At 40.9% G+C, this 19698-nt stretch overlaps 1 pseudogene; it reads left to right on the forward strand.

Annotated features, from left to right (window-relative positions):
• The first annotated feature begins 5653 nt into the window (after positions 1 to 5653).
• Positions 5654 to 6104, forward strand: LOC118653291 (annotated as a pseudogene).
• The last annotated feature ends 13594 nt before the right edge of the window (positions 6105 to 19698 follow it).

Consider the following 19698-nt stretch of genomic DNA (forward strand, 5'->3'; position numbering starts at 1 on the left):
TTTTTGGTCTCTATGTCATTTATTTCTGCTCTAATCTTTATTATCTCCTTCCTTCTGCTCACTCTGGGCTTTTCTTATTGCTCTCTTTCCAATTCTTTGAGCTGTAGATTTAGTTGATTTACTACCATTTTTTCTTGTTTGTTGAGGTAGGCCTGTAGAGCTATAAACTTCCCTCTCAGGACTGCTTTCATTGCGTGCCAAAGGTTTTGCATTGTTGTGTTTTCATTGTCATTAGTTTCCAGGATATTTTTAATTTCTTCTTTGATCTCATTGGTAACCCAATCAATATTTAATAACGTGCTATTCAGCTTCCAAGAGTTTGAGTATTTTGAGTTGTTTTTGTTGTAGTTTATTTCTAATATTATGGCCTTGTGGTCTGAGAAGATGCTTGGTATGATTTCAATCTTCTTGAATTTGGGGAGACTTTGTTTGTGACCCAATATGTGGTCTGTTTTGAAGATGTCCCATGAGCACTTGAGAAGAATGTATATTTTGTGGCTTTGGGGTGAAGTGTTCTGAAGATGTCAATTAAGTCCATCTGATCTAGTGAGTCATTTAGGATTGCTGTTTCTTTGCTGAGTTTTTGTCTAGTGGATATATCCAGTGATGTTAGTGGTGTATTAAAGTCCCCTACTATGATTGTATTGTTGTCGATCTCTCCCCTGATATCTTCCAGGAGTTCTCTTATGTATGTGGGTGCTCCTGCATTGGGTGCATATATGTTTATCAGGGTTATATCCTCTTATTGTATTGATCCCTTTAGTATTATGAAGTGGCCTTTCTTGTCTCTTGTTATGGCCTTCACTTTGAGGTCTATTTTGTCTGATATAAGTATTGCTACCCCAGCTTTTTGTTTCATTTCCATTTGCCTGAAAGATATTTTTCCATCCCTTCACTTTCAGTCTGTGTGAGTTCCTTCTAATGAGGTAGGTCTCTTGTAGACAGCAAATATATGGGTCATGTTTTTTTATCCATTCAGCCACTCGAAGTCTTTTGGTTGGAGCATTTAGTCCATTTACGTTTAAAGTTATTATTGAAAGGTACTTGTTTGTAGCCATTTCTATTTTTTTTTTTTGTGGCTGTTTTCTTTCTGGGCTTTTTAGTTCTTCTTTTTACACCAGTCCCTTTAGCATTCCTTGCATTGCTGGCTTGGTGGTGATACACTCCCTTAGCCTTTTATTTTCTGTGAAGCTTCTTATTTCCCCTTCAATTTTGAATGATAGCCTTGCTGGATAGAGTATTCTTGGATTCAGTCCTTTGCTTTGTATCTCTTTGTAAATTTCTGTCCATTCTTTTCTGGCCTGATGTGTTTCTGTTGAGAAATCATTTGATAATCTGATGGGGTATCCTTTGTAGGTAACTCTCTGTTTCTCTCTTGCAGCCTTTAAGATTCTGTCTTTGTCTTGTACATTTGCCATCGTTATTATGACGTGTCTTGGTGTGGGTCTTTTGGGGTTCATCTTGCCTGGGACTCTCTGTACTTGTGTAACTTTTTTCTTCCCCATATCTGGGAAGTTTTCTGACATCAATTTTTCAAATAGATTTTCTAATCCTTGCTGCTCTTCTTGTCCTTCTTGCAGCCCTATTATGCGTATGTTACTTCATTTCATGTTGTCCCGAAGCTCCCTTAGGCTCTCCTCCTGCTTTTTAATTTTTTTCCCCAGTTGCTGTTCAGATTGAGCTTGTTTCTCTGCCTTATCTTCTAATTCACTAATTCGGTCCTCTGCTTCTTCTAGTCTGCTGTTGAAACTTTCCATGGTGTTTTTGATTGTAGGTATATCACTTTTCATTTCTTCCTGATTCTTGCATAGGTTGTTGATTTTCTCACCCATCCGGTGAATGAATTGTACAACCATTATTCTGAATTCTTTTTCTGTCATGTTGCATGCTTCAACTTCATTAATGTCCTTTCTTGGTGACTCCTCATTGACTTTCCTCTGGGTGTTGTTTCGTCTCTTCATTCTGATTATCTCCCGATGGTTCAAACATCGAGTTGCGTGGGCCTGGGCCGTGTGCAGTGGGAGCCTCTCACCACCCTAGTGTCACTGAAGAGCTCTGACACTAAGATGTGTGGTCGTTGTGGGTTGGTGGGATCCAGGCTTGCTCAGAGCCAGTGTTGTCAGCGCTCAATGTGGCCTCATACGCGCCCTTAGAATCAGGGACCCTGCCTGCACCGTGCTGAAACAGAGACCCCCCTGAAGCGTGTTGAAAACCAGAGCCCCCTAGCGTGCTCCAGGAGTCAGAGTTCCCCAGAATCCAGTATCAGAATCTCTGTTGCTTTGAGCGACCTTGCCTTGAGAATTAGGGTCCCTGTCTGCCCTTGCACCAGGAATTGGAGTCACTGGCTCTTAGTATGAATGCACAGGAAATCAGGATCTCAGGCGCAGGTGAAAAGAAACATAGTGAAGTCACTGGTGTTTGGTGCTGCCACCTGCCCAGAGAATCGGGGTCCCTGGGCCTGTGATATGTGGGACAAATTCCCGGTGTTCGCACGATTGCTCCTAGCCCAGGGCTCAGAAGCCGGCAGTGAGCCTAGGTTCAGTTCCTGGGCCTTGCGCGTTTGCTCCCAGCCCAGTGTTCAGAAGCTGGCAGTGTGCCTAGGATTAGTTCCAAGGTACTCGCGCACATCCAGGCTAAAGTTCCTGGAGCGCTGAGGCCCCGGCAAGGGGTGGGTCTATCAGTTAGTTACTCTGGTGCTGCCAGCAATCCTGCAGGAAGGGGGTATGGGCTCTGTTACTCAGGGATCTGCCTCGGGGATTTCTGAACTTTTGGTGTCAGCAGGTCTGTAGCTGTGGTCACAGGTCTCTGTCCCCAGTGGCTGCAGGGTCCTGGTATGCGTCTGAGATCAGACTGGGTGGTGCTGAGGCCAAGATCGCAGTCTCAAGCAGCTCTGTTTCCCAAGATGGCATGGTCGCTTTGCCTGTGCTGGCGACCTAGAGGCCCAGGAGTCGCCTCTAGTGTTTTAATAAACTTCTATGTTTTCTCTTTTTATAAATTTTATTTTGTTGTTTAAAATGTTACAGATAGTAGTACATATGTCTCCTTTTTTTTCCCCGTTGACCTTCCCCAGCCTCCCCTACCCCACCCTCCCCAGCACATGCCCTCACCCCACCCCCGCATTGTCTTGTGTCCATTGGTTATGCTTATATCCTTGCATACAAGTCCTTCAATTGATCGCTTACCTCCCTCCAGCAACACTCCCCAGCCTTCCAACAGTAATTTGACAGTTTGTTCAATGCTTCTCTGCCTCTGTATCTATCTTTTTGTTCATCAGGTTATAATGTTCTTTATTATCCATAAATGAGTGAGATCAAGTGGTAACCTTTTTTTGTAACAGGAATCCCAGTCAAGAATTTAGAATCATAGCAGAAAAATTATTTTTTCCTCATTTACAGAGAAATATTTCCATGCCTCTTCCAGCTTCTAGTGCATCTAGATGTTTTTTTACTTGTGGAAACATAACTCCAATATACCTCCATCTTAAGATCAATCTTCACATGGTCTTCTTCCCTTCTATCTCTTGTAAGGATACTGGACATTGGGTTTTGTTAGGTCACCAAAGGAGGAATGCAGGAATCCAGAATGGTGAGGGATTATGAATTTATTCAGTCATCCACACACCAGGTGGCTGAGCCTAGATGGCTCCAGCATCCAGTGACATGATGGGAGTCAGCGACTTTTAAAGGACTTTTGGTGGGCTTTTTCTGGACAGAGACTTCTTTATGCATACCGGGAGAGGAAATAATGGATCACCGCAAGTAAAATGTGGTCAAAGGGAATGTCCATAGTAAAATGACCTGAAAAGCCAGTTCCCAGGGGAGGGGTATCAATTCAATTGCTCCATCAAACCTAACATTCAAGCCTTTTGTTTTATGGAATAGGGACGAAGGTCATATCTTCTGTAATTGCTTCCTGCTGAGGTGGGACGTCGAGACCACAGGGGAATGGACTTTGATAGTAGTGGGCTGGACAAGGGGTGCAACAACATGATTTCCCCAATAGACTGGTTGGTGAAGTCTCGAGAGTGATCCTGTTGAGTGACTTGGCAGGTAAAAGCTAGTCCTGAGGCTGCCACAGCATCACTTGTCTAGTTTTGCTGCTTTTCTGGGCCTGGAGCTGAAATACAACTGAGACTTAGATGTTACCTTTAGGGGGGGGAAGATTAGGGGTCTCAGTTGCCTGACTAGTGATATGAAAGGGGAGAATAGGTTACCCTGGGGGTGAGGTTCTTGTTTTCCCAGTTTTGTCCCTTAATGGGCATCTACAAGTCTCTTGTAGGTCCTGAGACAGGATTTCAAAATAGGTAGAGCTGTGGTTAAGCTCCCTATGGCAGTTCCAACCCCTGCTGTGATGCCCAGGGTTATTAGGAGAGGGATTATTTGGACTCCTCTTTTGTGTCAGATATGATGGGTTACAGGGACAGGTAAAGACTGATTATTGGGGGCTACATCTATATTGGGTGAGAGATGAAAGTACAGGTTACTGTCCAGCTGATGGGGAGTCAGATATATGTTTTCCCCACAAAGGAAGAAAATCCCTGGTGATGGAGACAAGCTGAAAGGTGTAAGGAGAAGAGGTGGACTAAGGGGTATAAGATTCGCTTTCCCGGTTCCACGCTCTAAGCTGAGAGGGTAGTCACCATGGCACTACCAATAAGGAGTGACATATGAGTGGTTGAGATTTTATTGCAATGAAAGCGGGAGGGAATGCTAGAATGAGCTGTTATCCAAGGAAAAGAGAAAGGGAAGCAAAGGAGAAGTTGAGGCCAGGGTCCTGGATAGCTGGATAAGAAGTAAGACAGACTGGCTTTGATCAGTTAATTGTAAGACATCACTGCACTCAGACCAGCCAAATTTAGTACTTTAAGTTTCCTGAGGTTATAATCTCCCATTCACATTCTTAACATGTTATTTTTACTGAACCTTAATCCTTGCTGTTTTTACGAGTAGGATTTGAAGGTAAGCCTAGGACCAGCTGCCATTGCCTACTGCTCTCCGAGTAGCAAACTCGGGGTGACCAAAGCCGGGGCGATGGCTCCCATCCCCGTGGAACCCTCCCAGGTTTTTGGCACCAAATGTTAGGTCGCAGCAGGAGGAATGCAGGAGGCTAGAATGGTGAGGGATTATGAATTTATTCGATCATCCACACATCAGGTGGCTGAGCCTGGATGGCTCCAACACCCAATGACATGAAGGGAGTCAGTGGCTTTTAAAGGATGTTTGGTGGGCTTTTTTCAGGGTGGAGACTTCTTTATGCCTACCTGCATACCCGGAGGGGAGATAATGGAATGTGGTTACCGAAAGTGAAATGTGGCCAAAGGGAAAAGCCAGTTCCCGGGGAAGGAGTATCAATTCAATTGCTTGATCAAACTTAACAGGTTTAGGGCTCATCGAGTTAACTCTGGATGATCTAATCTTGAGATCTTTAATTCTACCTGAAAATATCATTTTTACAATTAAGGCCACTGTTAGAACTCTTAGAATTAATTTAAAAAATTCAGCAGAGGGGTCCCTGAGTGCTTCCGGCAGAAGAAAGGAGCTGCTGGTGTCCCAACCAGGGAAAAGAGGCCAGGTCACTGACAGTCCTGAAATTAAAGGGAGGAAATTTGTACAAATAAAGACTGACAGTGATGGATTAATTGGATTATTTCAAGATGAGCTTTCTATTACCCAAGCTGACTAGCAAAAAAGAAGTCAACTAGGCAATAAAGCACACTGCAGAGGAGGTGTTGGTTCTCAGGTTTGGGACAGACGAGGATACTGTCTGTCTGCACCTAGATGATATTCTTTTTAAGACCTCTTCTGACTTGAGTTAAAATGGCTGCTATAAATCTGGTGGATGTGGACCAAACTCCAGTTTATACACACTATTTTGACATCAGTTATATTCCATCTACTGTGTTTCTCTTCAATGGGCAGCATATGAAAGTAGATTATAGGTCTCCAGATCACTCTAAATTTGTGGGAAGTTTCAAAACCAAACAAGACTTCATAGATTTGATTGAAGTAATTTATCAAGGAGCAATGAGAAGAAAACTTATTGTCCAAAGTCCAATTGATCCCAATTATATTCCCAAATATGACCTTCTCTGTCAAGACATTTAGCACATTAACTACTGTCAAAGTTGAAGAGAAAGGCCCTTCTGGAAACGGTATCTAAAGGCAGCTGTGCTGTTTTCTGGAGTCCTTCGGAAAGGTGCTCAGCGTTCCAATGGAGAGAGGTTTGACTTGTATAGAAAATACCAGCCTGAGTAGAAGACCACATAGGGACTGTGATGACCTGGGAAGCCTAAGTGTTCATTCCCCGCTAATCTTAGAGCAGTCAAGTCAACTGTGATCAATTTCCCTGCATGATTTGTTTGACTTTTCTTTATATTGTGCTTTTCTTTAACTCAACATAATACAGAATTTTCCTAAAAAAAAAAAAATCAGCAGAGATGCCAGATACAAAATCAGCATGCACAAATCACTTGCATTAATATATAATAATAATAAACATGTAAAATAAAGTTAAGAAAGTAATTTCATTACTAATAGCATAAAATAATAAACTACGTTGGAATAAACTTTATCAAGGAGGCGAAATATTTGTACACTAAAAAAAATAAAAACTATAAAACATTGCTGAAATTAAAGAAAACATGCATAAATGGAAAGACATCTGATGTTTATGGATTGAAAACTTAATGCTGGTAAGATGTCAATAAAGATTCAACACAAGCCTGTCAACATCTCAATGACATTTTTTGCATAAATAGGAAAATCCATCCTAAAATTTATATGGCATCTTAAAGGACCCCAAGTAGCCCCCCCCCCAAAAAAAAAGAAAGAAAGAAAAAAGATCTTGAAAAAGAACAATTTTTCAGGACTCACAGATCATTTCAAAGCTTACTACAGAGTTGCAGTAATCAAAATAGAGGGCTCAGAAACAACTCCCATTTATAGTCAAATGATTTTCAACAAGGGTGCCAAGACTTCAATGGGGTATGAAAAATCTTTTTAACAAATGGTGCTGGGAAAACTTGATATGTAAGTGCAAAAGAAGTTGAATTTTTATCATATGTTATATCATGTATTAAAATTAACTGAATTCTTACCATATGTTATATCATGCATCAAGGACCTAAACACAAGAGCTAAAATTATAAAAATTTTAGGAAAAAACTGGGTAAACACTTCATATAATTGAGTTTGGGAATTATTTTTGGAATATGACACCAAAATCACAGTTTGGGAATGATTTCTAGAATATGATACCAAAACAAAAGAAAAATAAATAAATTGGACTTCATAAAATTAAACAAAACTTTTGTGCACTAAAAAAATCCTATTATCCCAAGGCCACACATGGAATGGAAGAAATATTTTTAAATCATATATCTTATAAGTGATTAATATCCAGAAAATGTAAAGAGCTTCTACAAATCAATAACAAAAACAATTTGATTTAAAAACTGAGTTACGGAATTACATAGACATTCCTACAAAAATAAGGTATACAATCACCAAGAAAGCACATAAAAAGATGTTTGACATCATTAATCATCAAGGAACTGCTAATCAAAGTCACAGTAAGATACCACTTCAAACTCATTGGGATGGCTACTATCAAACTAAAACAAAATGATGTATTGGCAAAGAGGTATAAAAAAAGAAATTCTAGTACAGTATTGAAAAAGATGCAGCCACTGTGGAAGACAGTATGGAAGTTCCTCAAAAATGTGATGATAAAATACTATACAATCCAGCAAATCCACTTCTGGGTATAACGACCAACCAATTGAAAGCTATGCTTAAAACCTATACCTGTACACCCATATTCATAGTAGGATTATTCACAATAGCCAAAAGGTGGAAACAACCTAAGTATCCATACTATATAAAATGTAGGATAAATAGATAAAATGTTATATATACATATAATACTTGTGGCTGAGCAGAGCTCCCCTGTGGGAGCGCACTGACCACAAGGGGGCAGCTCCTGCATTGAGCGTCTGCCCCCTGGTGGTCAGTGTGTGTCATAGTGACCAGTCATTCCCAGTCAGCCTTAAAAATGAATGAAATTCTGAGAAACCAAGATGGCGGCATAGGTAAACGCCTGAAATTGCTGACTTGCACAAACATTTCAAAAATACAACTAAAAGCCCTAACTGGTTTGGCCCAATGGATAGAGCGTCAGCCTGCGGACTGAAGGGTCCCAGGTTCGATTCCGGTCCAGGGCATGTACCTTGGTGTTGTGGGCACATCCCCAGTGGGGGGTGTGCAGGAGGCAGCTGATCGATGTTTCTCTCTCATCGATGTTTCTAACTCTGTCCCTCTCCCTTCCTCTCTGAAAAAAAATCAATAAAAAATACAACTAAAAGACAAAATGGACATCATCCAGAACCACAGGAAGGCTGGATGAGGGGAAATTCTACAACTAGAAAGAAAGAGAAAAGCACACTGAGACTCAGAGGAGGTGCGGAAGTAAAGTGCAGAGGTACGGAGGCGAACGTGGAGAGGGCTGGCAGCTGAGGACGCAGTTGTCTATTTCAATTGGGAGGGAGTCTCAAGCTCCTGACTGCTATGAACTCCAGTTCCGGGCGAGTCTCTGGGAACCCAGACTCATACAGGGAGAAACTGGACTGTCTGGCGTCGGTCAGAACTCAAGGGTGGCTTTCTCTCAGAGGTGCTTGCCGCGATTACTGGGACACTGAGATGCGGGGCCTCTTATGGAAAGACTGAGGAGCAGCCATAGCTTCTTGTGCCACACTGTTGATCCCTGAGACACTGCCCCACCCAAGTTATGCGCAGAGGCTTTTGCATATGAAAGGCCTGGCAACTGGCAATCTGAAAATTACCTAACAAATTGCAGCAAGGTCAGAGAGACCAAGAACTTCCAAAAGAAGGCCCAAGGCCCCACAGCAGCTTGCATTGCTTCACAGCTGGGCCTCATCTGGGCACCTCCAAACCCCAAACAAAGAAGAGGAATCTGGAGGTCTTTCCATAGCTCCTGCTGGGTAGCCTCAGGCAGAGGCTAAATTAGCACCTCCTTAGAGATCCAAGAGCCAGTATACCCAGTGCTCAGAGTGGGACCATCCAGATTACAATGCCTCAGATCCATAAGGGACACACTCAGGGGGCAGACTCAGTGAGCACCAAAGCCCCACTGAAGCAAGTCTTGCCCCCGAAGGGTGACTCCAGCACAGAAGTTCTCCCACTGCAGACACAGCTGATTCTCACAGCCAATTGGCCTGGAGGTCAATTCCTCCCAGTGATACCAACAATAATCAAGGCTTAACAACAACAAGACTGTGCACAAAGCCCACAAAGGGGTGCACCAAGAGTGTACACCTCAGGTAATTGGGAAAACTGAGCCACTGGGACCTATAGGACCCCTAGCACAGAAAGCCACTCTATCAACACAGAGAAGCATAAAAAAAACAGAGACAAAAAAACAGGTCACAAACGACAAAAATGGAGGAAAAGAAACTACTGGATATAGAGTTCAAAACCACGGTTATAAGGTTTTTCAAGAATTTTCTAGAAAACGCTGATAAATTTAGTGAGACCATCAAGAAATCTAGTGAGACCCTCGAGGTTATTAAAAAGGACCAACTAGAAATTACACATACACTGACTGAAATAAAGAATATTATACAGAGTTCCAAAAGCAGACTAGAGGATCACAAGAATCAAGTCAAATATTTGAAATATGAAGAAGCAAAAAACACCCAACTGGAAAAACAAAAAGAAAAAAGAATCCAAAAATATGGAGATAGAGTAGAGAGCCTTTGGGACAACTTCAAGCGTACCAACATCAGAATTATAGGGGTGCCAGAACATGAGAGAGAGCAAGATATTGAAAACCTATTTGAAGAAATAATGACAGAAAACTTCCCATACCTGGTGAAAGAAATAGACTTACAAGTCCAGGAAGCGCAGAGAACCCCAAACAAAAGGAATCCAAAGAGGACCACACCAAGACACATCATAATTAAAATGCCAAGAGCAAAAGACAAAGAGAGAATATTAAAAGAAGCAAGAGAAAGACAGTCAGTTACCTACAAGGGAATACCCATATGACTGTCAGTTGATTTCTCAACAGAAACTTTGCAGGCCAGAAGGGAGTGGCAAGAAATATTCAAAGTGATGAATAACAAAAACCTACAACCAAGATTACTTTATCCAGCATAGCTATCATTCAGAATTGAAGGTCAGATAAAGAGCTTCACAGATAAAGAAAAGCTAAAGGAGTTCATCACCACCAAACCAGGATTATATGAAATGCTGAAAGGTATCCTTTAAGAAGAGGAACAAGAATCCCAGCAACAACACAGAGCGGGTAACTATTAAGGAACCAGCTCTGGAGAGTTTACCTCTCCAAATCACTTTTAAGTGCAATAGAGATGCCGTATAGCCTCAGAGGCCAACCCCAGAACACTGCCACCCAGAGGCTGAGCCACAAACTGACTCTTTGCTAAACACAAAATAAGGCAGTCTGGGAAACAAATACGGCCTGCTTTAAAATAAGGACTGTGGTTTACAACACAGAGGAACAGTGTATCACAGGGAAACTCAACACTCTCCTGAATACCTGGCAGGTCTAAGGCGAGCCACACTGAAGAATAGAAGCACCGAAGGACCTTCACTACTGCAATTTATTTTTTCTTTTTTCACCTTTTAACTAAGAAACCAATTTTTTTTCTTTTTTTTCTTCTTCTTTTTCTTTTTTTTTCTTCTTTTTCCATCACCTGATTTTACCCTTTTAATTACTACCTTCTTATTTTTAACCAGTATTATTAATGCCACCATTTTACCATTTTTAAAAGTGCCATTTTATTTTCTCTTTATTTTATTTTGGGATTAGTGTTCTCCATTCTATTTTCATCATTATATTATTGGTTGTTTCTAGTTTGCATTCATCTCCAGGGAGCTGTTGCTGGAATTTGTTGGGATTAGTGGCGGTTCTATAGGAGTATCCTCCTCATATAAAAAGTCTCTTCCCCTCTTCCACTTCATTCTCTCTTTTTGCTCTTTTTTTTCTTTTCTTTTCTTTTCTCGCTTTTATTTTCCCCCCTCCTTTTCCCCAATTTCATTATTGCACTCCTTTTATTGGTCCCTACTTTTCTTTTCTTTTTTCTCTTTTATATTTTTCTCTTCCTTCTTCCTTATCCCCTAATTCTCTTAATTTGGGTGGTCACCTTTATTTGGGGTTATTAATATCGTGAATATATTTGTGTATAGTGCCTGGTACGTGGTGCCTTGTTGTGTTGTATTTTGTGCCTTTAAATCAACGCAGCAAATCCAAGCAACAACAACCTCCTGAGCACCACACCCTCTGCTGAGGAACAGCAGCTGTACGTGAAACCTCACCCCACCAGACAGAAGAGCCACCACAGCTGTGAACAGCACCCACCAGAGGAGCTGCTGCCAACTGAAGAGCAGCTGTTACCGCAACCGCCCGAAGAGCAACCACAGACCAAGGAGTCTCTGCCGCCCAGGGAGCAGCCACTGAACGACTCAACGTCTAGATATGTCAGTGAGATCAAACATGGGTAGACAAAGAAACCCCCAAAGGAAAGAGAAGGAGGACTCTCCAGAAAAGCAGCTAAGTAATACAGAGGCATGCAACATGACAGAAAAAGAATTCAGAATAAGGGTCCTAGAGTGCATAAACCGGATGGAGGAAAAAATCGACAACCTCTGCAAGAAGCAAGAAGAAACAGATGAAAAAATCAATAACATATGGAAGAAGCTAGAAGAAACAGATGAAAAAATCAACAACTTAAGTAAGACCCAAGAAGAAATGAAGAGTGATATAGCTGCAATGAAAAACTCCATTGAAAGTATCAACAGTAGACGAGGAGAAGCGGAGGACCAAATTAGTGAATTAGAAGACAAGGAAGCAAAACACACCCAAAATGTACTGCAATTGGAGAAAAAAATTAAAAGACAGGAGGAGAGCCTAAGGGAGCTTTGGGACAACATGAAAAGAAACAACATACGAATAATAGGGGTACCAGAACAACAGAAGGATGAACAAGGATTAGAAAACCTATTAGAAGAAATAATATCAGAAAACTTCCCTGAGGAGTGGAAGAAAAAAGTCACACAAGCCCAGAGAGTCCCAAACAAGGTGAACCTGAAAAGACCCACACCAAGACACATCATAATTACCATGGCAAATGTTCAGGACAAAGAGAGAATTTTACAGGCTGCAAGAGAGAGACGGAAAGTTACATACAAGGGATCTCCCATTAGATTGTCAAATGATTTCTCAACACAAACACATCAGGCCAGAAAAGAATGGACGGAAATTTACAAACTGATGCAAAGCAAAGGACTGAATCCAAGAATATTCTATCCAGCAAGGCTATCATTCAAACTTGAAGGGGAAATAAGAAGCTTCACAGACAAAAAAAGGCTAAGGGAGTTATCACCACCAAGCCAGCAATGCAAGGAATGCTAAAGGGACTGGTATAAAAAGAAGAAATAAAAAGCTCAGAAAGAAAACAGCCACACAAAAACAGAAATGGCTACAAACAAGTACCTTTCAATAATAACTTTAAACGTAAACGGACTAAATGCTCCAAACAAAAGACATCGAGTGGCTGAGTGGATAAAAAAACATGACCCATACATCTGATGTCTACAAGAAACCCACCTCATTAGAAGGGACTCACACAGACTGAAAGTGAAAGGATGGAAAAATATCTTTCAGGCAAATGGAAAGGAAAAGAAAGCTGGGGTAGCAATACTTATATCGGACAAAATAGACCTCAAAGTGAAGGCCATAACAAGAGATAAGGAAGGCCACTTCATAATACTAAAGGGATCAATACAACAAGAAGATATAACCCTGATAAACATATATGCACCCAATGCAGGAGCACCCAAATTCATAAAAAATCTCCTGGAAGATATCAAAGGAGAGATCAACAACAATACAATCATAGTAGGGGACTTTAATACACCACTGAAAGCACTGGATAAGCCCTCTATACAAACAATCAGCAAAGATACAGCAATCCTAAATGACTCACTAGATCAGATGGACTTAATAGACATTTTCAGAACACTTCACCCCAATGCCACGGAATATACATTCTACTCAAGTGCTCATAACACATATTCAAAAATAGAGCATATATTGGGTCACAAGCAAAGTATCCCCAAATTCAAGAAGATTGAAATCATATAAAGCATCTTCGCAGACCACGATGGCATAATATTAGAAATAAACTACAATAAAAACAACCCAAAATACTCAAACACCTGGAAGCTGAATAGCATGCTATTAAATATTGATTGGGTTACCAATGAAATCAAAGAAGAAATTCAAAACATCCTGGAAACTAATGACAATGAAAACACAACAATCCAAAACCTATGGGACACAATGAAAGCAGTCCTAAGAGGGAAGTTTATAGCTCTACAGGACTATCTCAAAAAACAAGAAAAAATGGTAGTAAATCATCTAACTCTACAACTCAAAGAATTAGATAGAGAGCAACAAGAAAACCCCAGAGTGAGCAGAAGGAAGGAGAAAATAAAGATTAGAGCAGAAATAAATGACATAGAGACCAAAAAAACAATACAGAAAATCAATGAAACCAAGAGCTGGTTCTTTGAAAGGATAAACAAGATTGACAAACCTCTAGCCAGGCTCACCAAGAAGCAAAGAGAGAGGACCCAAATAAACAAAATCAGAAACGATAGAGGCGAAATAACAACAGACCCCACAGAAATACAAATGATTGTTAAAAAATACTATGGACAGCTCTACTCCAACAAACTAGACAACCTGGAGGAAATGGACAAATTCCTAGAGAAATACAACATTCCAAAACTCAATCAGGAAGAATCTAAAAATCTCAACAGGCCAATAACTATGCAAGAAATTGAAGCAGTCATCAAAAAGCTTCCAGCAAACAAAAGCCCAGCACCAGACGGCTTCACAGGGGAGTTTTACCAAACATTCAAGGAAGAACTAAAACCTATCCTCCTCAGACTACTACAAAAAATTCAAGAGGAAGGAACACTTCCAAGCTCATTCTATGAAGCCAGCATCACCTTAATACCAAAACCAGGTAAAGACAACACAATGAAAGCGAATTACAGGCCAATATCCCTCATGAACATAGATGCCAAAATCCTCAACAAAACCTTAGCAAATCGGATCCAGCAGTACATCAGAAAGATCATACACCATGACCAAGTAGGATTTATCCAAGGGATGCAAGGATGGTACAATATCCGCAAATCAATAAACGTGATACATCACATAAACAAATTGAAAGAAAAAAACCACATGGTCATATCAATTGATGCAGAAAAAGCATGTGACAAAATTCAACACCCATTTTTGTTAAAAACTCTCAGTAAGGCGGGAGTAGGAGGATCATACCTCAACATAATAAAAGCCATATATGACAGGCCCACAGCCAACATCATACTCAATGGACAAATCTAACACCATTTCCCCTAAGAACAGGAACAAGACAGGGATGCCCCCTCTCACCACTCCTGTTCAACATAGTACTGGAAGTGTTAGCCATTGCAATTTGGCAAGAAGAAGAAATAAAAGGCATCCTAATTGGAAAAGAGGAAGGAGAACTGTCCTTATTTGCAGAAGACATGATATTATACATACAAAACCCTAGAGACTCCATCAAAAAGCTACTAGACTTAATACATGAATTTGGCAATGTAGCAGGATACACAATTAACCCCAAGAAATCTGAGGCACTTCTATACACCAATAGTGAACTTTCAGAAAGAGAGATTATAAAATCAATCCCGTTTACCATAGCATCAAAAAAATTAAGCTACCTAGGAATTAACTTAACTAAAGAGGTAAAAGACCTCTTCTCAGAAAACTAAAGGACATTGAAAAAAGAGATAGAGGAAGACATAAACAGATGGAAGAACATACCCGTGTTCATGTATTGGTAGAATCAACATCATTAAAATGTCCATACTACCCAAAGCAATCTATAAATTCAACGCACTTCCCATTAAAATACCAAGGGCATACTTCATAGATCTAGAACGATCTCTCCAAAAATTCATCTGGAATAAAAAAAGACCCCGAATATCTGCAGCAATCCTGAAAAAGAACAAAGTAGATGGGATGTCAATACCAGATATCAAGTTGTTTTACAAAGCCACTGTTCTCAAAACTGCCTGGTACTGGCACAAGAATAGGCATATAGATCAATGGACTAGAATAGAGAGCCCAGAAATCGGCCTGAACCAATATGCTCAATTAATATTTGACAAAGGAGGCAAGAGAATACAATGGAGCCAGGAGAGTCTCTTCAATAAATGGTGTTGGGAAAATTGGACAGATATATGCAAGAAAATGAAACTAGACCACCAACTTACACCATACACAAAAATAAACTCAAAATGGATAAAGGACTTAAATGTACGACAGGAAACCATAAAAATTTTAGAAGAATCCAAAGGCAACAAAATCTCAGTCATATGCCGAAGCAATTTCTTCACTGATACAGCTCCTAGGGCACTTGAAACTAAAGAAAAAATGAACAAATGGGACTACATCAAAATAAAAACCTTCTGCACAGCAAAAGAAACCATCAACAAAACAACGAGAAAACCCACTGTGTGGGAAAACATATTTGCCAATGTCATATCTGATAAGCGCAAAATCCCCAAAATTTATAGGGAACTCATACAACCTAACAAAAGGAAGATAAACAATCCAATGAATAAATGGGCAAAGGACCTAAATAGACACCTTTCAAAAGAAGACATTCAGAAAGCCAAGAGACATATGAAAACGTGCTCAAAGTCACTAATCATCCGAGAGATGCAAATCAAAACAACAATGAGGTACCATCTAACACCTGTCAGACTGGCTATCATCAACAAATCAACAAACGACAAGTGCTGGAGAGGATGTGGAGAAAAAGGAACACTTGTGCATTGCTGGTGGGAATGCAGACTGGTGCAGCCACTATGGAAGACAGTATGGAGTTTCCTTAAAAAACTGAAAATGGAATTCCCATTTTACCCTGTGATCCCACTTCTAGGAATATATCCCAAGAAACCAGAAACACCAATCAGAAAGGATATATGCACCCCTATGTTCATAGCAGCACAATTAACCATAGCTAAGATCTGGAAACAGCTTACATGCCCATCAGTAGATGAATGGATTAGAAAACTGTGGTACATCTACACGATGGAATACTGTGCTGCTCTAAAAAGAAGGAACTCTTACCATTTGCAACGTCATGGATGGAACTGGAGAGCATTATGCTAAGTGAAATAAGCCAGTCAATGAAGGAAAAATACCACGTGATCTCACTCATTCATGTATAATAGAGACCATTATAAACTTTTGAACAATAATAGATACAGAGGCAGAGCTGCCTCAAACAGATTGTCAAACTGCAGCGGGAGGGCCAGGGAGGGTTGGGGGGCAGGAGGTAAGGGGGTAAGAGATCAACTAAAGGACTTGTATGCATGCATATAAGCATAACCAATGGACATAAGACACTGGGGGATAGGGGAGGCTAGGGGACTGTCTAGGGCGGGGGGATAAAATGGACACATATGGCCAGTGAAGGCGTCGTATTTGTAATACTTTAAGAAATAAATAAATAAATCACCCTGGTATTGCCGACATCAATCAAGGCTTAAAGGCAACAAGACTGCGGACAAAGACCACTAGGGGGTGCACCAAGAAAACATAAAAAATGCGGAGACAAAGAAACAGGACAAAACTGTCAATGGAGGATATTGAGTTCAGAACCACACTTTTAAGGTCTCTTAAGAACTGTCTAGAAGCTGCCGATAAACTTAGTAAGGCCCTCGAAGAGACTGGTGAGACCGCCGATAAATGTAGTGAGATCCTCAAGAAATCTAATGAGACCCTCAATGTTGTGATAAAGAACCAACTAGAAATTAAGCATACACTGACTGAAATAAAGAATATTATACAGACACCCAACAGCAGACCAGAGGAGCGCAAGAATCAAGTCAAAGATTCGAAATGCGAAGAAGCAAAAAACACCCAACTGGAAAAGCAAAATGAAAAAAGAATCCGAAAATATGAAGATAGTGTAAGGAGCCTCTGGGACAGCTTCAAGCGCACCAACATCAGAATTATAGGGGTGCCAGAGGATGAGAGAGAGCAAGATATTGAAAACCTATTTAAAGAAATAATGACAGAAAACTTCCCCCACCTGGTGAAAGAAATAGACCTACAGGTCCAGGAAGCGCAGAGAACCCCAAACAAAAGGAATCCAAAGAGGACCACACCAAGACACATCATCATTAAAATGCCAAGAGCAAAAGACAAAGAGAGAATCTTAAAAGCAGCAAGAGAAAGAAACCCAGTTACCTACAAGGGAATACCCATACGACTGTCAGCTGATTTCTCAACAGAAACTTTGCAGGCCAGAAGGGAATGGCAAGAAATATTCAAAGTGATGAATACCAAGAACCTACAACCAAGATTACTTTATCCAGCAAAGCTATCATTCAGAACGGAAGGTCAGATAAAGAGCTTCACAGATAAGGAAAAGCTAAAGGAGTTCATCACCACCAAACCAGTATTATATGAAATGCTGAAAGGTATCCTTTAAGAAGAGGAAGAAGAAAAAAAAAAGGTAAAGATACAAATTATGAACAACAAATATGCATCTATCAACAAGTGAATCTAAGAATCAAGTGAATAAATAATCTGGTGATCATAATAGAATCAGGGACATAGAAAGGGAATGGACTGACTATTCTTGGGGGGGAAAGTTGTGTGGGAGATGCGGGAAGAGACTGGACAAAAATCGTGCACCTATGGAAGAGGACAGTGGGTGGGGAGTGAGGGCGGAGGGTGGGGCGGGAGCTGGGAGGAGGGGAGTTATGGGGGGAAAAAAAAGAGGAACAAATGTAATAATCTGAACAATAAAGATTTAATTTAAAAAAAAAGTTATATAAAAAAAAGAAATAAATAAATAAATAAAAGAAAAGAAAAAAAATAAAAGAAAATAAAATGCCAAGAGCAAAAGACAAAGAGAGAATCTTAAAAGCAGCAAGGGAAAGAAACTCAGGTACCTACAAGGGAATACCCATACAGTCTCAGCTGATTTCTCAACAGAAACTGTGCAAGCCAGAAGAGAGTGGCAAGAAATATCCAAGTGATGAATGCCAAGAACCTACAACCAAGATTACTTTATCCAGCAAAGCTATCATTCAGAATTGAAGGTAAGATAAAGAGCTTCACAGATAAGGAAAAGCTAAAGTAGTTCATCACCACCAAACCAGTATTATATGAAATGCTGAAAGGTATCTTTTAAAAAGAGGAAGAAGAATAAAAAGGTAAAGATACAAATTATGAACAACAAATATGCATCTATCAACAAGTGAATCTAAGAATCAAGTGAATAAATAATCTGAGGAACAAAATGAACTGTTGATTATAATAGAATCAGGGACATAGAAAGGGAATGGACTGAGTATTCTTGGGGGGGGGAAGGGGTGTGGGAGATGCGGGAAGAGACTGGACAAAAATCGTGCACCTATGGATGAGGACAGTGGGCAGGTAGTGAGGGCGGAGGGTGGGGTGGGAACTGGAAGGAGGGGAGTTATGGGGGGGAAAAAAGAGGAACAAATGTAATAATCTGAACAATAAAGATTTAATAAAAAAAGGAAAAAAAAGAAAGGGAGTAGACTGACTATTCTTGGGGGGGGAAAGAGGTGTGGAGGATGCGGGAAGAGACTGGAGGAAAATGGTACACCTATGGATGAGGACAGTGTGGGAGGAGCGTAAGGGAAGAGGGTGGACTGAGAACCAGGTGGAGGGTAGCTATGGGGGGAAAAAAGAGGAATAACTGTAATAATCTGAACAATAAAGATTTAATTAAAAAAATTAAAAAATGAATGAAATTCTGATTAAATACTACAACCTGGATAAACCTTGAAGACAGAATGCTAAGTGAAATGAGTCAGTCATAAAAGGACAAATATTGTATAAATCTATAAAATCATCAATTTAATAGAGGTAGGAAGTACATGGTTGTGATTAGGATCTGAATGGGTCTTAAAAATAGAGTATTATTTTAAATACTAGAGGCCCGGTGCACAAAAATTTGTGCATTTGGGGTGGGGGGAGGCGTTCCTCAGCCCAGCCTGTGCCCTCTTGTAGTCTGGGACCCCTCAGGGGATGACCACCTGCTGGCTTAGTCCCGCACCCTTTGGTATTGGGCCTAAGCTGGCAGTCAGACTTCTTTCTAGCATCCTGGGAGCCCTCGGGAGATGTCCACTTGCCAGCGGGGAGGAGGCCTAAGCTGCAGTTGGACATCCTTAGCACTGCTGAGGAGGCAGGAGAGGCTCCCAGCACCACCGCTGTACTGGCAGCCATCAGCCTTGCTTCTGGCAGAGGAGAGCTCCCTCTGTGGGAGCGCACTGACCACCAAGGGGCAGCTCCTGCATTGAGCATCTGCCCCCTTGTGGTCAGTGTGTGTCATAGTGACCAGTCATTCTCAGTCGTTCTGCTGTTAGGGTCAATTTGCATATTACCCTTTTATTATATCGGATAGAGACCTGGTGCATGGGGGGAGGGGCTTGCTGGTTTGACCTTAGGGGTGTCCCGGATCAGGATGGGGGTCCTGCTGGGGTGCCTGGACAGCCTGGGTGAGGGGCTGATGGCTGTCTTCTGGCTGGCCACAGCCCCTTCAGGGTGGAGGTC

Source organism: Myotis myotis, unplaced genomic scaffold (assembly GCF_014108235.1).
Source record: "Myotis myotis isolate mMyoMyo1 unplaced genomic scaffold, mMyoMyo1.p scaffold_m19_p_4, whole genome shotgun sequence".
Classification (NCBI taxonomy): domain Eukaryota; kingdom Metazoa; phylum Chordata; class Mammalia; order Chiroptera; family Vespertilionidae; genus Myotis; species Myotis myotis.